General features: G+C 34.4%; 1 protein-coding gene across 1 annotated transcript in view; it reads left to right on the forward strand.

The window, feature by feature from the left end:
* Window positions 1–7,337: 7,337 nt before the first annotated feature.
* The window catches only part of LOC137641473 (ligand of Numb protein X 2-like), a 617,278-nt gene continuing 608,230 nt past the window's right edge, over window positions 7,338–16,385 (forward strand). Inside the window, exon 1 of the mRNA XM_068374068.1 lies at window positions 7,338–7,787. The gene's annotated coding sequence lies outside the window, so the exon portion shown is untranslated. The remainder of the gene's footprint in view (window positions 7,788–16,385) is intronic.

Here is a 16,385-nt window from a genome sequence, read left to right on the forward strand (position 1 = left end):
AGCCCAATAAGGAAAGGAAATAAGGAAATAGATAAACTACGGGGGAAGTAATGAACAATTAAAGTAAAATATTTTATGAACAGCAAAGACATCAAAATAAATCTTTCATTTTATAAACTATAATAACTTGAAAAAAACAAGAGGAAGAGAAAAAAAAACAAGAGGAAGAGAAATAAGAAAGAATAATTTGCTCGAGTGTACCATCAAGCAAGAGAATTCTACCCCGGGACAGTGGAAGACAAGTGTACAGAGGCTATGGCACTATCCAAGACTAGAGAGCAATACTTTGATTTTGGAGTGTCCTCCTCCTAGAGGAGCTGCTTACCATTGCTGAAGTCTCTTATACCCTTACCAAGAGGACAGTAGCCACAGAACAAGTGCAGTGTGGTAGTTAGCCCCGTTAGAGAAGACTATTTGTTTGGTAATTTCAATGTTGTGAGGTGTATGAGGACAGAGGAAAATATGTAAAGAATAGGCCACACTATTCGATGTGTTTGGGTAAAGGGAAAAGGAGCCGTAACCAGAGAGAGGAATCCAATGTAGTACTGTCTGGCCAGTACAGTAAGTACATTATGCATTTGTGGAAGAGATTGTTGAAAAACATGACACACGCTTCAGCTATGTCCCAGTATGAGGTTACTTGTCAGATAGAAATAGAATATGGGTGCTTTCGAATGTATTGGAAGATGCAGCGATTAAGAATCTGATGCATAGGAATTGTTATATTCATGTATGAGGTTACATGTAGAATAGGTATAAAATAATTGAACTTTTAGATTTAATTGGGAGTATAGAATTTGCTAAAATAAATAGCCTAAGAATAAGTCATGCAAATTCACATAATTATACTTAATTAGCGCATGTACTGTATCCCTTGATACATATGTATATTAAAGAGATTTTTTCACGCAAACTTTTTTTACATTTATTGGCATGAACCAAATAACGTGTACCAATTAATTTCTATTTCTATTAATATGTACGCATTCGAAGAAGATATTTCTCCAATGTTAGGCTGTAAAAAAAAAATAATAATAAAGAGATTAACCTTTCATTATGGTTGTAAGAGAAGAACATGAATTGCAAGGATGGTGGAAATAACTAAAATTTATACTTGGTTTGAAGGCGTTAATTGAAGAGGTGAGTGACTGAGAAGTGTTAGGTTAGTTTAATCAAACAAGTAATAAAATGGTAGATTAAACGCTTTGAAAACCATGAAGTTGTAGGAAGAAGTGGAGTGCTCTTTCACATGGTTTTCAGTAAGCATTGGTCGAAGGAGAATATTATTATTATTATTGTTATTATTATTATTATTATTATTATTATTATTACTTGCTAAGCTGAACCCTAGTTGGAAGAGCAGAATGCTATAAGCCCGAGGGTTCCAACAGGGAAAGTAGCCCAGTGAAGAAAGGAAATAAGGTAACCACAAGAAAAGTAATTAACAATTATAAAATATTGTATGAATAGTAGCAGCATTAGAATAAATATTTCATATATAACCTATAAAAACTTTGGAAAATAAAAGGAAGCGAAACAAGATATGATAGTGTGCCCGAATCTACCCTCAAGCAAAGGAATTCTAGCCCAAGACAGTGAAATACCATGGCACAGAGGCTATGGCACTGTCCAAGACTAGAGAACAATGGTGAAGTTAATAGAATCATAATTAGCAGTACTATCATTTATTCGAGTAGAATCATAAATTTCTGATTTTTGGTATCATATGACACTTTGCTTTGACGGATTCAGTTTGGCTGCTTGATTCAGAAGTTAAAACTGGAGAGATTTTGGTAGTTAATATTACTTTTCTATAAGGGACCACACAGCTCAAATAGTGAAATCTTATTTGATACCATAATCAATTAGTATATTATACTTGTATAAGTTATCATACCTATTTTAAGGTTGTGTATTTGAAATGAAATTTTATTTTGAAAAATATTTAAGAACTCTGTCTTTTTCCCCATTGTAAAATTATTATTTCAACTTCTAGTTGGTGTGTCTTTTTCCCCATTGTAAAATTATTATTTCAACTTCTAGTTGGTGACATACTCTCAGAATTCCTGTGGCGAGATTAGGAAGCCTAGGGTTGAATGTTTTGACATTTCCTACCTCCTACCTTAGGATATGGAATTTTGTTTGCTTATTCTAATAGGAAGTAAGCAAACAACTCATTATCCGTCACTGTTGTCAATATAAAAAGGGAATTTGTTTGCGTTCCCGTTTTTCCTACATTTGTACTTATCTCTACCCTTTGCATAAAACACACGCATGCACACAAACATATATATATATATATATATATATATATATATATATATATATATATATATATATATATATATACACATATATATGTATGTATATATATACATATATATATATATATATATATATATATATATATATATATATATATATATATATATATATATATGTGTGTGTGTGTGTGTGTGTGTGTGTATATCTGTACATTCGTAATGTGCACAGAGTTTAAATATACTGTATCTGTATAGAAATGTGCATATATATATATATATATATATATATATATATATGTATATATATATATATATATATATGTATATATATATATATATATATATATATATATATATATATATATATATACAGTATACAGTATATATGTAAGGAGGAAGAACCAGAAACCAAAAAAAAAACCGTTGGTATTTATGCTAATTGGACTTTCAGAAGTAAAATTGGCCGATGAGTCAGGATGATGGAGAACCGTAAAGATGAGTTCAACTTATAAGGAAGAAACGGTCTATCCGAGTTTGTATTGAGATTGTAGGGTTGTTGTTTTAACTGCAAATAGAAGGTTAGATCCTTATTAGACTGGATGGAGAGACAGGGAGGCTCACGTTTCCTCGTTGCTGTTTTTCGTTTATGCCACTGGTAATGAAGTGAGGTCTTTGAAGAATACTAAGGAGGTAGAGGACTATTAATGGAGTATGTGTGGTTCATGGAAGGTTTAGTTGTGTTATGCAATACGGGGTGGGTGCTGCATATGTCAATAGTAGTAGCCGTATCAGATGAAGAGACAAATTGTATGTGTTCACGCATTGGGGTGGAAAGATGCAAGATTGGATCATTTTTTTTCCGACGAGAAAATAGAATTGGGGATAATTTATAAAGGACCTGCGTTATTTATGATAATCAAAACTGTGATAGTAGTGGTAAAAGAGAGTAATGGTTATAGGAAAACATAAGTGTAAGGAAATCATATGAGACGAGAGAGGTAAAGTAAAATTCATGTTATAATCAGACAAGCTAGAGTGATTGGAATGAACATAGGTTACAGTGAGTTTTCTCCAATAAAATGGTAAAGTCAAAGTAGAAGAAATCTTGGATCCATCAAGAACTGAAATGATAGTAATTTAGAACAATTATTATTGGGTATGATTGTATGCTTATAATATTCATTCATTCAATCATTACAATACGTAAAGCCAATAATTTGCAATTAGCGTACCCAAATGCAAAGAACGTTACAAATTGTTTTGATTATTGACAATACATTGATATGTATTCTGGTAATCGGTTTTAATGCTCTTCGTTATTAGGACATTTAACGCATATGAAACCTTGAACCTTACGATTTAATGCTTGTCATGTACACAGAAAAATCTTGAATGCGTCAATTATCTGTTTACGTTCTTACATGAATTGGTTTAATCACATGATTCTCATATAGAGTGACTTGTGTCTTGTGCCCACCGGTTCAAACGTAGTACGTAGATTAATGTGACATAGCATTATCCGATATATGAAGTTGATTCTATAAGTGATTATATATATATATATATATATATATATATATATATATATATATATATATATATATATATATATATATATCAATCATCATCATCATCATCATCGACTATTGACGCAAAAGACCACGGTTATATTTCGCCAGTTGTCTATCTTGAACTTCTAAATCAATGCTTCTTCATCATTCATCCTCTACTTCCCGGTCCATAGTCCTCATTCATGTAGGCCTGGGTCTGCCACCTCGTTTATATATATATATATATATATATATATATATATATATATATATATATATATATATATATACATATATATATATATATATATATATATATATATATATATATATATATATATAACTTGGACATATCAGTCTTTTACGTGTGAGGTTCAAGAACTATAGCACAATACCTATATATTTACTCCACTGGGGTTCAGGCGTTAATATTAGGCATGCTGAAGTGCCCGATCCTGCCAAGTTATGAGTTGATCACCTAAGTGACTAGCTATACTCCACTCCACGCAGTGAAAAAAGACCGATAGGGGAGGGTCCCTGGTATTATACAGATTCCCCCTTTGATGCCACATCTCCGCTGATGACTGGCTCACTCGCCAAGACCTCTCTCTCTCTCTCTCTCTCTCTCTCTCTCTCTCTCTCTCTCTCTCTCTCTCTCTCTCTCTCTCTCTCTCTCCTATTTATATAATATATCACGAATTCTCTCTGCTTATCCCTTCTAACACTCACTCTTTCATGTATTAATATTACGGCTTCTATAACTATCCCAATTTTACCGATTACGCCTCACCCTCCCACACTTCTGTCTCAGTGTGTGTATACAGCATGTAGCAGCAACGTCTGGAACATGTGCGGGGAGGACCCAGTGCTCATATGCCAAGGTCAGGAAGAGGGGAATCCTTTATAAAGAAAACACGCCTTGAATTTTACCGCAATGGTGGTATGGAACAAAAGTTAGAATTATTTTGTATACGGTTTTAGAATACCCAATGTATATATATATATATATATATATATATATATATATATATATATATATATATATATATATGTATGTATATATATGTGTATGTATATATATATATATATATATATATATATATATATATATATATATAGAGAGAGAGAGAGAGAGAGAGAGAGAGAGAGAGAGAGAGAGAGAGAGAGAGAGAGAGAGATAGTAAGGAGCTGGAGAATGGTTGGAAAATGAAGGCAAGCTGGGGATCTGTGGAGATCTGGCACCAGTGTAGGATTCTGTTTAAAACGATGCTCTCCCTTCTCAGCCATTTTTCACTGCGTCGAGTATAGTTGGAGAGGTGGCAGGAGGAATGCCCTGGTCCCCCCCCCTCTTCAAAGTTCTGCTGGTGAGAATGGTATGGGCATTATACAATATACCCACGATGCTTTGGTATTTCCTGGTTCTAGCATATGGTCGGTACCTATTACATTGTGCAATAAGCACACCTCTGCCCCTCACGAGTCACCTTTAAATCTTTAGTGGTAGATAGTTGTAACACATCCTGTCATAGGTACTGAGATTTTCCTCTTTGTCCATATAGGTTTTGTAGTTGGTTACGTATCATAACAACCGTAAATTATCAAATCTTTTGCTATTCATATATTAACAAATAATCATGTTAGAGTGTTAGTGAAGTTTTCTTTCATGCATTTTTTCCAGAATGATTGTATACCAATGCGTGTAGGTACATGCAGTTGATTTATACATTCTTATGCAAAGCTTCCTTGCATAATGTATGCACCTGAGTAAATTGGAACAATTCTTGCATACATTTCTCCCCTTACTATATGCATCCTCATATCTAGCTACGTATGGATTTCGTTATTACCTCCGCCAACGAAGTTCGAAGGAGATTATGTTTTACCCCTAGTGTGTGTGTGTTTGTTTGTTTGTGAACATCTTCCTGGCCACAATTTGAATCGTAGAATAATGAAACTTGTATGGATTAAATTTTATGTAAAAAGTCGGAAATTATAATTTTGGAAGGCAAAGGTCAAGGTTACGGCCAAGCAAAATGTTTAATTCACATAATCAACCATAAGCTTAGACGTCGTTGTCACAGAGACTTCAAACTTGGTTCATATTTGAGAGCATGAAAATCCACGCCAATTAATACATGTTAAAGTCAAAGGACAAGGTCGAGCAAAATGACGAGAAATAAGCCATGGCGGCGGAGGTCTGCGCTCGACTGAGTGCCCCTCTAGTTGTACAATGGTATGCTCATACTTAGGTTACGTGTTTCCATGCTTTTATATCGATGTGATAACGCTGTGTTTTATCAGCCCTTACCATTGTATTAAATTACATGTATATATATATATATATATATATATATATATATATATATATATATATATATATATATATATATATACTGTAATTATGTATGACTAATATGGTGTGTGGGCTTGTGTTTCTGTATCAGTAAAGTTACAATCAGCATACGATTGAATATGCAGTTTATGCTAACGATTGTAGCATGTAAGCCCGATTCCATTAGCTTGTTTAAAAGAAAGTAAATATTTGTCTTATTATTATTATTATTATTATTATTATTATTATTATTATTATTATTATTATTATTTGCTAAGCTACAACCTTAGTTGGAAAAGCAGGATAATATAAGCCCAAGGGTTCCAACAGGGAAAATAGCCCAGTGAGGAAAGGAAATAAGAAAAAACTACAAGAGAAGTTTAAAAACAATAATAACATTAAAATAAATCTTTCATGTATAAAATATAAAAACTTCAAAATAATAATAAGAGAAACAAGATGGAAAAGTGTGCTTGAATGTACCCTCAAGCAAGAGGTATGCGAATCTGTTCGACAAAATATGACTGCCTTTATTTTCCTTTTATGACTTGAATTTTTATATTAATTTTTCGTGATGTTAGTTGAGGGATCATTCGCATTAGATATTTGCCTGCTAATGAAGCTCAAACTACCCTTAAGGTGGTCTGAATTTTTAATGAGAAATCTGCACGTCTGCGAATTATCTGCCATCTTTCCGTAATTGAGCATTGATTGGCAATAGAGGTCTGGCTTTTATCTGCCAGTGATGAGGTTGATTTGTCGAAAGTTATTTATTTTGGGAGCCGCAGTACTTAGACACTATCGCTTTAGGACTTATTTTTATTTTATCTTTCCTGCCACCTGATTTGCCATTCCTCTTACATGTCTGTTATTGTTATAAACACTCTCGGAAGTTTTAATTCCGAAGTTGAAAGGGCGGGATGGCAGCAGCCAAACATGTCTAATGTAAACAAACGACGCCCCTTGCCATAAGTTCTCCTGGTCGCTGCTGGCCCCACCATCCTGCCCCATCGCATTTTAGCTCCACCTATATTACCTCCCCCTTTCTGACCCCCTTCCCTTCCCCCCCCCCCCTTTCCCCTCTTTATGGGATGCATCCCCTCCCTTACCACCTGCAATTCCACTATCAGCATCTGAAGGTGGCCTCTTGCTTGACGCTCGAGAAGTCTCACCTTCGTCTAGGGACTGATTTAGTATCGAGCCGTTTAGTCCACCGAGCGTTCATCCCAGTGGTGTTTCCCCATTCCTCAGCTCACCTTCCCCTGCCCTGTTCGTTCTGGTGTTCCATCGTTGTAACACACTAGAAAATCCCCTCGCCCTGGCTACTAACTAGTTCATCCCCATCCTTCGCCCGAGCCCTCGTCTCATAGCGGGGCTTGCTCCGATCCACGAAACACATTTGCTCATCCGCCAAGCTCATTCCAAATAAATATCTGGGGGCGTATGACCTGTTGATTTTCAATTTATCAATTCCCGGTCCTTTTCATCCTTCACGTCCGTTTTGATTCGACTCGTTAACCGGGAGGAAAAGCAAGATGTTCGCCCAGGGTACCGAGCAGAGAGCTATGTTTAACAACTACCTCGTTATCTTCGCTTTGCTGTTGATCATGTACGTGGTGTGGCACGTGGTGTTCTAGTCAGGTGAGTGATGGTTATTACATATTTGCCGGGAAGGAGCGCAGAGGTCAGGCGCTGTTAGTCTTTCCATTTTGCATTTCCTTCCGAAAGATGTCTTTTATTAATTAGTTTTTTGTTTTGTTCAGAGATTTTATTATTAAATGTATTCAAGTCACTTATCTTTAAAAGATTTTTGCTTCGTTGTCCGCTCCAAAAAACTTATGTTTTATTTGCACATATATGTGTATAGTTTTTTTTTCTTCGTTACAATGTGAATATTTCAATTGTTCTTTGTTTAGAATGTGTTTTTAATTATGAAATTAGAAATAAAATGGCATGCAAAGCTCTGTAAGTAAATTTTGCTATAAAAACTTTCAATAAAAATGTATTGCTCGTAGCATTTCACCGCGTTGATCTTATCGTATCAATTAAAAAAAGTTATTGTAATATTTATGTGTACAACATTACACCATCCATATCCCTTTGACATTTCTCTGTAATAGCAACGGCAGCTTTGGTGGAGTGAATTGACACTCAAGCATCGGTGTTACAAACTACTTTTTTACTTTTATTTTAATTATATACGATTATTATTGTTTTTTGTCTCAATATATATATGTATATATATATTTATTTATATATACATATATACACCCACACACACACACACACACACACACACACATATATATATATATATATATATATATACTTATATATATGAATATATATATATATATATATATATATATATATATATATATATATATTAGAATATTACGTTTCGTGTAAATAGGCTACAATATCACTAATGGATTTTGAATGGATATATGCTACTATTTTCCCTTCTTTATTTACGTGTGTTCCGGATTTTTAAAGTAATGTTTATTATTATTATTATTGTTGTTGTTGTTGTTGTTGTTGTTATTTTATTATTATTATTATTATTATTATTATTATTATTATTATTATTATGCTAAGCTACAACCCTAGTTGGAAAAGCAGGATGCTATAAGCCCAGGAGCCCCAACAGGGAAAATAGCACAGTGAGAAAAAGAAATTAGGAAATAAATAAACTACAAGAGAAGTAATTTACAATTAAGTAAAACTGCAATAAAAAAAGAAATAAGATAGTTGCTCGAGTGTACCCTCAAGCAAGAGAATTCTAACCCAAGACAGTTGTAAGGCCATGGTAAAGAGGCTATGGCACTACCATAGAATAGAGAACAATTATTTGATTTTGGAGTGTCCTTCTCCTAGAAGAGCTGCTACCATAGCTTTCGTTAGTTGGCAAATCAAATAAATGAAATATTTAATTTATTTTAAAAATCATTAATTTTGTATTAAAATCTGCTATTTCAGAAGAAACATTGTTATTATTATTATTATTATTATTATTATTATTGTTATTGTTATTATTATTATTATTATTATTATTATTATTATTATTGTTATTATTAAGCCCTCGTTTACAGACGGTAAGCCAAAGAGGATGACAAAGGTCACCTCTTAGATTAAAATGGATATTAAGGTGTCGTCCAAAGATGTTACGAACACAAATGTATAAGCAACAATATATTATTGCAATATAAAGATATTGAGCAAGTCGCCTGGTTCTTGAAGATACATAGCGAAATGATTTGAACTGATAAAAAACCAGACTTGAAACGCATTACTAACTCCTCCGAAATTGACTGTATCACGAGATGTTGCACAGTCAATATCTTCAGGAGACTGAATTAATGAATTTTTTTCTTTTCATGAAGAGTTATCGTGATACTGTTTTCTTTTAAATAGAGTCAAATTAGATAACAGAAAATTCGTTAATTCACCGATTCCTCTATTAATGTTTCAATCTGTTCATGTTAAACTGACGAAGAGTCGAAGCTGTGTTTGTCTTCCTCGGCACACACGTTCACACTTCCTTTCTTCCTTTTTGCTCTCCAACCCCTTCGAAGTATTACTCCTTGTTATATTAGGTTGGATAGTCCCCAGTTTCACTTAAACGTTTAAGGGTCTCATAGGACTCAGCGCCCGGTGTATATAGTCAAAATTCAGAACTCTTAAATGCTGTAATATCCATATAGGGAGCCGCATTGGCTTCTGATCTCCTCCCGGTTACCGGTTACCTGTCTAGCCTCTTTAACTTCGTCTTGTCCCAATACTCATCTCTTATTTAAGGCCAAATCCAGCTACTCCCTCTTAACAGCATTGAGAAGCATATTACACAAGAAATCCAGAATGGCCATCCATCAAGGAGAATGTTTCGTGAATGCATGTCTTAACAAATCTAGGTAATACCTCTCTCTAATTGTTACTAGATGTAACTAGAACCCCTGAGGATATAATGAGGCGACGTTGGCTAGGAATTGGCCTCTATGTAGTGATTAAACTTGACCTAATTCACAAGGAGAGAGGGAGGGGTGGGAGAGGAAATGGTTATTACATTCCATTCATATTGGCAAGGAACTGGCTTAAATTATGCAATGACTCTCTCTCTCTCTCTCTCTCTCTCTCTCTCTCTCTCTCTCTCTCTCTCTCTCTCTCTCTCTCACACGGTGAAATGCTTCCATCCAATTCATATTCGGTTAGTGGCTTCATAATTTTCCAATACAATTTTTTATTAGTGTTAATGGAACCAATGTAAAATTCGTCATGAATTTCAACTGGATTGAATACGCTAAAGTCTTTCTCCCCCCCCCAAAAAAAAAAAATCAACTGCTGTATTTGATATTACAAAGTAAACAGAAATTCCTAATTTGTTTTTACATAACCATTCAAATTAGCATATAAGTGATTAATACTCATATAAGTAGTACTCAATATCTTTGGGCAGTATGAGGAAGGCTGTTTATTCAACACTTCTGATTCTGGGCTTCGTTACGAAATCAATTTGGCTGTTTATCGATGTTGGCTAAGTGGCATCTGCCAATAATTATTCCTGCACCGACTTAATTGCTCGCTAAGTTGCTGCGGTGGAAGCGGGAAGACTGGGTTCAGGAGAGAGAGAGAGAGAGAGAGAGAGAGAGAGAGAGAGAGAGAGAGAGAGGAGAGAGAGAGAGAGAGAGAGAGAGAGAAGGATTTTGGATATCTCAAAGACTTTTTAGTCCATCCGCAGACTTCCTTTGCTCTTTGGTAGAGCAATTTAGTTTAAGCATTTAGAAAGTTCATAGACCTTGTCTTAACTTATTCTTGAATTCGTTTACCGTGTCACTGAGAGAGAGAGAGAGAGAGAGAGAGAGAGAGAGAGAGAGAGAGAGAGAGAGAGAGAGAGCGAGAGATTGGGGTGAAAATCAGGAAAATTTGCCTGTTTTTCCTTTATCATATACATATACTGTAGTTTTGTTGAGAGAGAAAAATATAGGAAGCACGCTTCCAGTTTTTAATACGTTGAGAGGGAGAGAGAGAGAGACATTCGGCAGGGAGACTCGCCCATCGTCGAGTGCAACCTTGTTTCAACTACTCATACTAATGAGCTGGTCCTTAATTGGGTTTGCATTGATATTGCAATTCGATGCTGCCATAACGTCTGGCAACTATGCATATTTATTTCCTCAAGTGTTTATGCACTCCTAATTTTTGTTGATATATTTTACGGTTTTTATGCCACGAGTATAATTTGGGAATGTGTCGCTTAAGTTTATGGCCGATTTTTTTTTTTTTATGCCAGTCGATTATTTTAATGGCACATCTATATTTTTTTTCCTACATACCTTGTAAATGTATTATTCTAGTGGATTTTAACCTCCTCTCTCTCTCTCTCTCTCTCTCTCTCTCTCTCTCTCTCTCTCTCTCTCTCTCTCTCTCTCTCTCTCTCTCTCTCTCTCTCTCTCCGTATAAATTTAATTACATTTATTTCTCTTTTTTTTTTCTTTTAAATTGGCATAATATGGTTTCAAGCTTAGTTCTATTTTATTTTTTCATAAGCTTATTCCTGGAAATTGACGTCTAATAGCGATCTTGATAGATTAAATTTAATTTTTCACTTGTTTTTTAATTAAATGTTTTATTAATTTTAGATTATTTAGTAGCTGCTGTAAAGTTACATGTCATGTGTATTATTTATAGTGGAGAGAAAAAGTCAGGCCAAAATTATTTAATTATTTCTTGTTTATTTATTTATTTATTATTATTTTTTTTTAATAAGCCGTCAGAAGAGTACCAGGACTTCTCTTCTTATTCCGCTAAATGCTCTGTTGATGGAAAATTCAAGGATAATAATTTTTATTAGTTCTGTTTTCAGTCCTTGGGAAAATGAAAACCTCGATTTATTACGTATTATTATTTTTTTAGATGTACCTCACAAGAAACAGATCTTCGAAAAAGACAATGGCTGTCGTCAGTATTCATAATCTGCCTGAGATAATTAAGGCAAATTTATATTCTGGAACTGATATTACCTGGCATGGTTTTGCATTCCTTATACGATCAAATGTCAAAGCTAACATTTAATTCATATAGGAAGGATCTGAAATACCAATTTTATACAGAATGATGAGGTAAAAAATCAGGAAGATAATTTTAACTTTTCGCCAATTCGTCTTTCCTCCGTCTGCTTAGTGTCAAAGGTACTCATGTTCGTCAAAAGTGGCTCTCAAGAAGTGCGAGTGCCTTAGGCAGTTGGATTCGGGAGGGGCCTTTGAGATGTTTTGAAGAGGGAGAGTGCCTTGAGAGAAACAAACTGATACTCTTTGAGTCTTAAGAGTGCGGATGAGTTCTGTCGATGTTGGAAATTTCTGAAGTTGATAAATGTTTCATTCAACATTTGACTCTTAAAGAAGTTTCTTACATGTTCAATTTTGTTTATTTTTTTTATTTAAATAATGTTATAGGCAATAAAATAGGTGAATCGGTAAAGAATATGTAAATAGTTTTGTTCATGATTACAAACTAATTTTTTTCTTTCATCGTGAAATAGCTAAGATTTTTACATGGGAGAGCATATGATTTTGAGCTTTAAAATCTGCTCCGCATCGCTTAATGAAACAAGGAGAATGTATTGTTCATACATGTTGGTTTTGCAAGGCGCTTAGAATGTTATTCCAGTTCTGTTCGTTGATTACCCCTGATTGCCATTGCATAAACGTAATATTTGCAACAATGGAACATTTTCTAACTTTTAGTTATTTTGATGGGAATGAAAGAAATATGTGAAATGAAACGTTCATAGAATTTGTTTCGTATCGAATAATTTTCCTTTCATTACCTCTGCCAGCGAAGTTGGAAGGAGGTTATGTTTGTGTGTTTGTTTGTTTGTGAACAGCTTCTTGGCCATATTTATAATCGTAATGAAACTTGCATGGATTGACTGTTATGTAAAAAGCTTGAAATGGTTAAATTTTGGAAGGTTAAGGTCACGGTCAAGCAAAATGTCTAATTCAAGTAATCCACCATAAGTTTGGACATCGTTGTCACAGAGACTTCAAACTTGGTTCATATATGAGTGTATGAAAATCCACGCCAGTTAATACATGTTAAGGGTAAAGGTCAAGGTCAAGGTCGAGCAAAAGGGCAAGAGATAAGCTGCCGCAGCGGAGGTCGGCTCTATACTTAGTGCCCCTCTAGTTTCCTTTGGAAATGTAAACATGTAAAGGCCAAAGGTGAAGGTCAAGATCTAGCTTAAGGTCGAGAGATAATCTGTCGCGGCGGTCTGCGTTTTATATGTGAGAGCAAGGATTAGCAACCAGTTTGAGCTTCTCCAAACCCTAACCCATTTTGCCAATTACGTCAGGTTATTTTCAGGTCATAAATTAAATACTTAAATCTGGTATATAATATTCCAAGGTTCTTTGTTAATCTCACAATGAATAAAAGATGTAGAATGTATCGTTTATTTCCTTGGGATTTTTGAAAAGTAAAGAATTCTGAGTTTAGTATTGTTTCTTTGTTTTTGAATTCCCCCACCGCATGTTAGATCTGTGTTCCCATTCACGATTTGCATTATTAAATATGATATAGCAGACTGCATTCTAAAAGATGTTCTTGGTCGATTTTAGATTTAAAATAGGAAAATATGTTTATGCATTTCAGCTGTAACAATATTACTAGGTGAGATCTGCATACCTTTGATTATACCAGGCAATGATAATGTATTATTTACGCTGCTTTACATTATCCAAACATAGGAGATGCAATGTATTGACACATTTATTTTTATCTATCTAATACCGGCTGACTGTGACCAATAAGCTAATTAAGTAAGTTTTTTTTTTTTTTTTTTTTTTTTTTTTCCTCCATCACAGAGCCGTTCGGCTTGCAATATTACCAGATGAAGACATTGCAAAGAAACTTAGGTTCTTATTGGCTGAGTTTACAGTGGGATGCCGATGGAATCAAAGAGATTGCTTTTGCCTTTATACGCATTTAAAATGCAATAACTGTATGCAGTTTCATAGAGAGATGTTATCCTCGATGCTTTAAATTATTTCTGGCATTTTTTATAGCAACGGTGTATATTCACAGAAGCTGCTGCTCTTATTTCAATCTTCAAATACTTCATGGCACCATGTAACAGGGAGTGTTGAAAATGAGAAAAAATAAATTTGAGATAGACGTCTTGTACTTAAGTTACCTATTGGCTTTAGAAATCAAATGATAGTTTAACAGTTGCTGCAATATTATCAGTTCTTCGGTCAATGGTCAGGTGTAATACAAAACTTAAATGAGAAAATCAAGAAAGATATTTGTTAATAAATGTTTCATATTCACGTAGCTGTGTAAAAATACCAGAGGCTGTACCATACTCTACTTAATGTGCCTTCATGTTATATTATATGAAGCGTACAGTTATAAACTTCGGACCATATTATTATTATTATTATTATTATTATTACTTGCTAAGCTACGGCCCTAGTTGGAAAAGCAGGATGCTATAAGCCCAGGGGCTCCAACAGGGAAAATAGCCCTGTGAGGAAACAAGGAAAAATTAAATATTTTAAGAACAGTAACAACATTACAATAAGTATTTCCTATATAAACTACAAAAAAAAATAACAAAACAAAAAGAGAAATAAGATAGAAGTGTTCCCGAGTGTTCCCTCAGGCAAGGGAACTCTAACCCAAGACAGTGGAAGGCCATGGTACAGAGGCTATGGCACTATCCAAGACTAGAGAACAATGGTTTGATTTCGGAGTGTCCTTCTCCTAGAAGAGCTGTTTACCATAGCTAAAGAGTCTCTTCTACACTTACCAAAAGGAAAGTGGCCACTGGACAATGACTTTGCAGTAGTTAACCCCTTGATAGAAGTAGAATTGTTTTGGTAATGGACTCTATTTGAAGCTTCATCTGTTTTAAGGACAAAGAAAAGTCTTTCGTTAGAGTTTTCAGAAAATACTAGGTTTTGTGGATATATTTACAAGTCCTTTTATATTGCGGATTTTGTGGGGGTTATCCGTCTATGATTATTTCTATAAGTAGGCTACGTGTAAGTGATGTTTCTATAATGGAATTACCATTAGCTGGTGCTATCGATTTTTTTTCTTTGTCTTGTGATTTCTTATCAGTTCCGTAAAGTTGAGAATATATATATATATATATATATATATATATATATATATATATATATATATATTGTATCTATGTGTATATCTTGGAATGTAAGTAAAGCGTGAAAAGTGAAATAGAAAAAACCTAGTTTTATTCTAAATTCCGAAAACGTAATTAAACTAAACACCCAGTCTCGACTTAGCTTGAAATACAGGGCACTGGACTACACGCTCTCATAGCTCTCCATGGTACATTGAAAAATGGACGCACTTTAATTCATATACATATAGATTGCTCTCTCGGTTTGTGCCTGCGAAGAACACATAAGAAAAGAGGAATAGACCACGATACATCCGAGGACGTTTTTCGTCCATTTAGGATATTGCGATGTCATTCGACATGTTGACGGACGGAGGTTTGAGCCGAGTGGCGTTGAGGGTTTAGCGTAAAATGCGTGTGCAAATGGACGTCACACAAATGCGTAAATGGAACTGCATATAGGTTGGATATCATTGAAGGCCGTTTAGCTGTGCGTCATAGAGCTTTTTATTTTGGTTGAAATGGAGGCCCCAAAGGTGTGTTTTGTGTATGTTGTTACAGCTGATGGGGCTCCCCGGATGTTATGGTCAAAAACTGCTTTGCTTCAGGGCTGTAAACAATCTTTCTCTTGTTTTCCTCCCTCTTTGTTTTATTGGAATGTTTGTTCATTTCCTTGTACTTACACTACTAAGACACATGGTGAGGTGAACATATGCATATTTCGGTATTTTCGTAAAATTTTATTATTGAGCGTTTTATTTCCTTCGAAAAACTTTAGAATAAATCGAGAATTGTGAATTTTATGCTTGTAACTTTTGTTTGAATTCATCAAACGTCAAAGAATCCTTAGCATGTATGGGTCGAGATGGGAATTTAATTACAAGGTTTTATAGCAATGGGCATCATCAGTTTCAATTAGAAGGAACACTAATCTTTTTCGATCAGCCCCCCCCAAAAAAAAAAAAAGAAAAAAAACGATATAGACCAAATTATGAAAAAGAAATAAGCAAGAAAGATGGTGGTGAAAGAAATAAACAAGGAAGATGGTTACTGAGTAGCTATCCTTAAAACCAGTAATATGTTCATTTTTAATTGAT

Source organism: Palaemon carinicauda, chromosome 5, assembly GCF_036898095.1.
Source record: "Palaemon carinicauda isolate YSFRI2023 chromosome 5, ASM3689809v2, whole genome shotgun sequence".
In the NCBI taxonomy this organism is placed as follows: domain Eukaryota; kingdom Metazoa; phylum Arthropoda; class Malacostraca; order Decapoda; family Palaemonidae; genus Palaemon; species Palaemon carinicauda.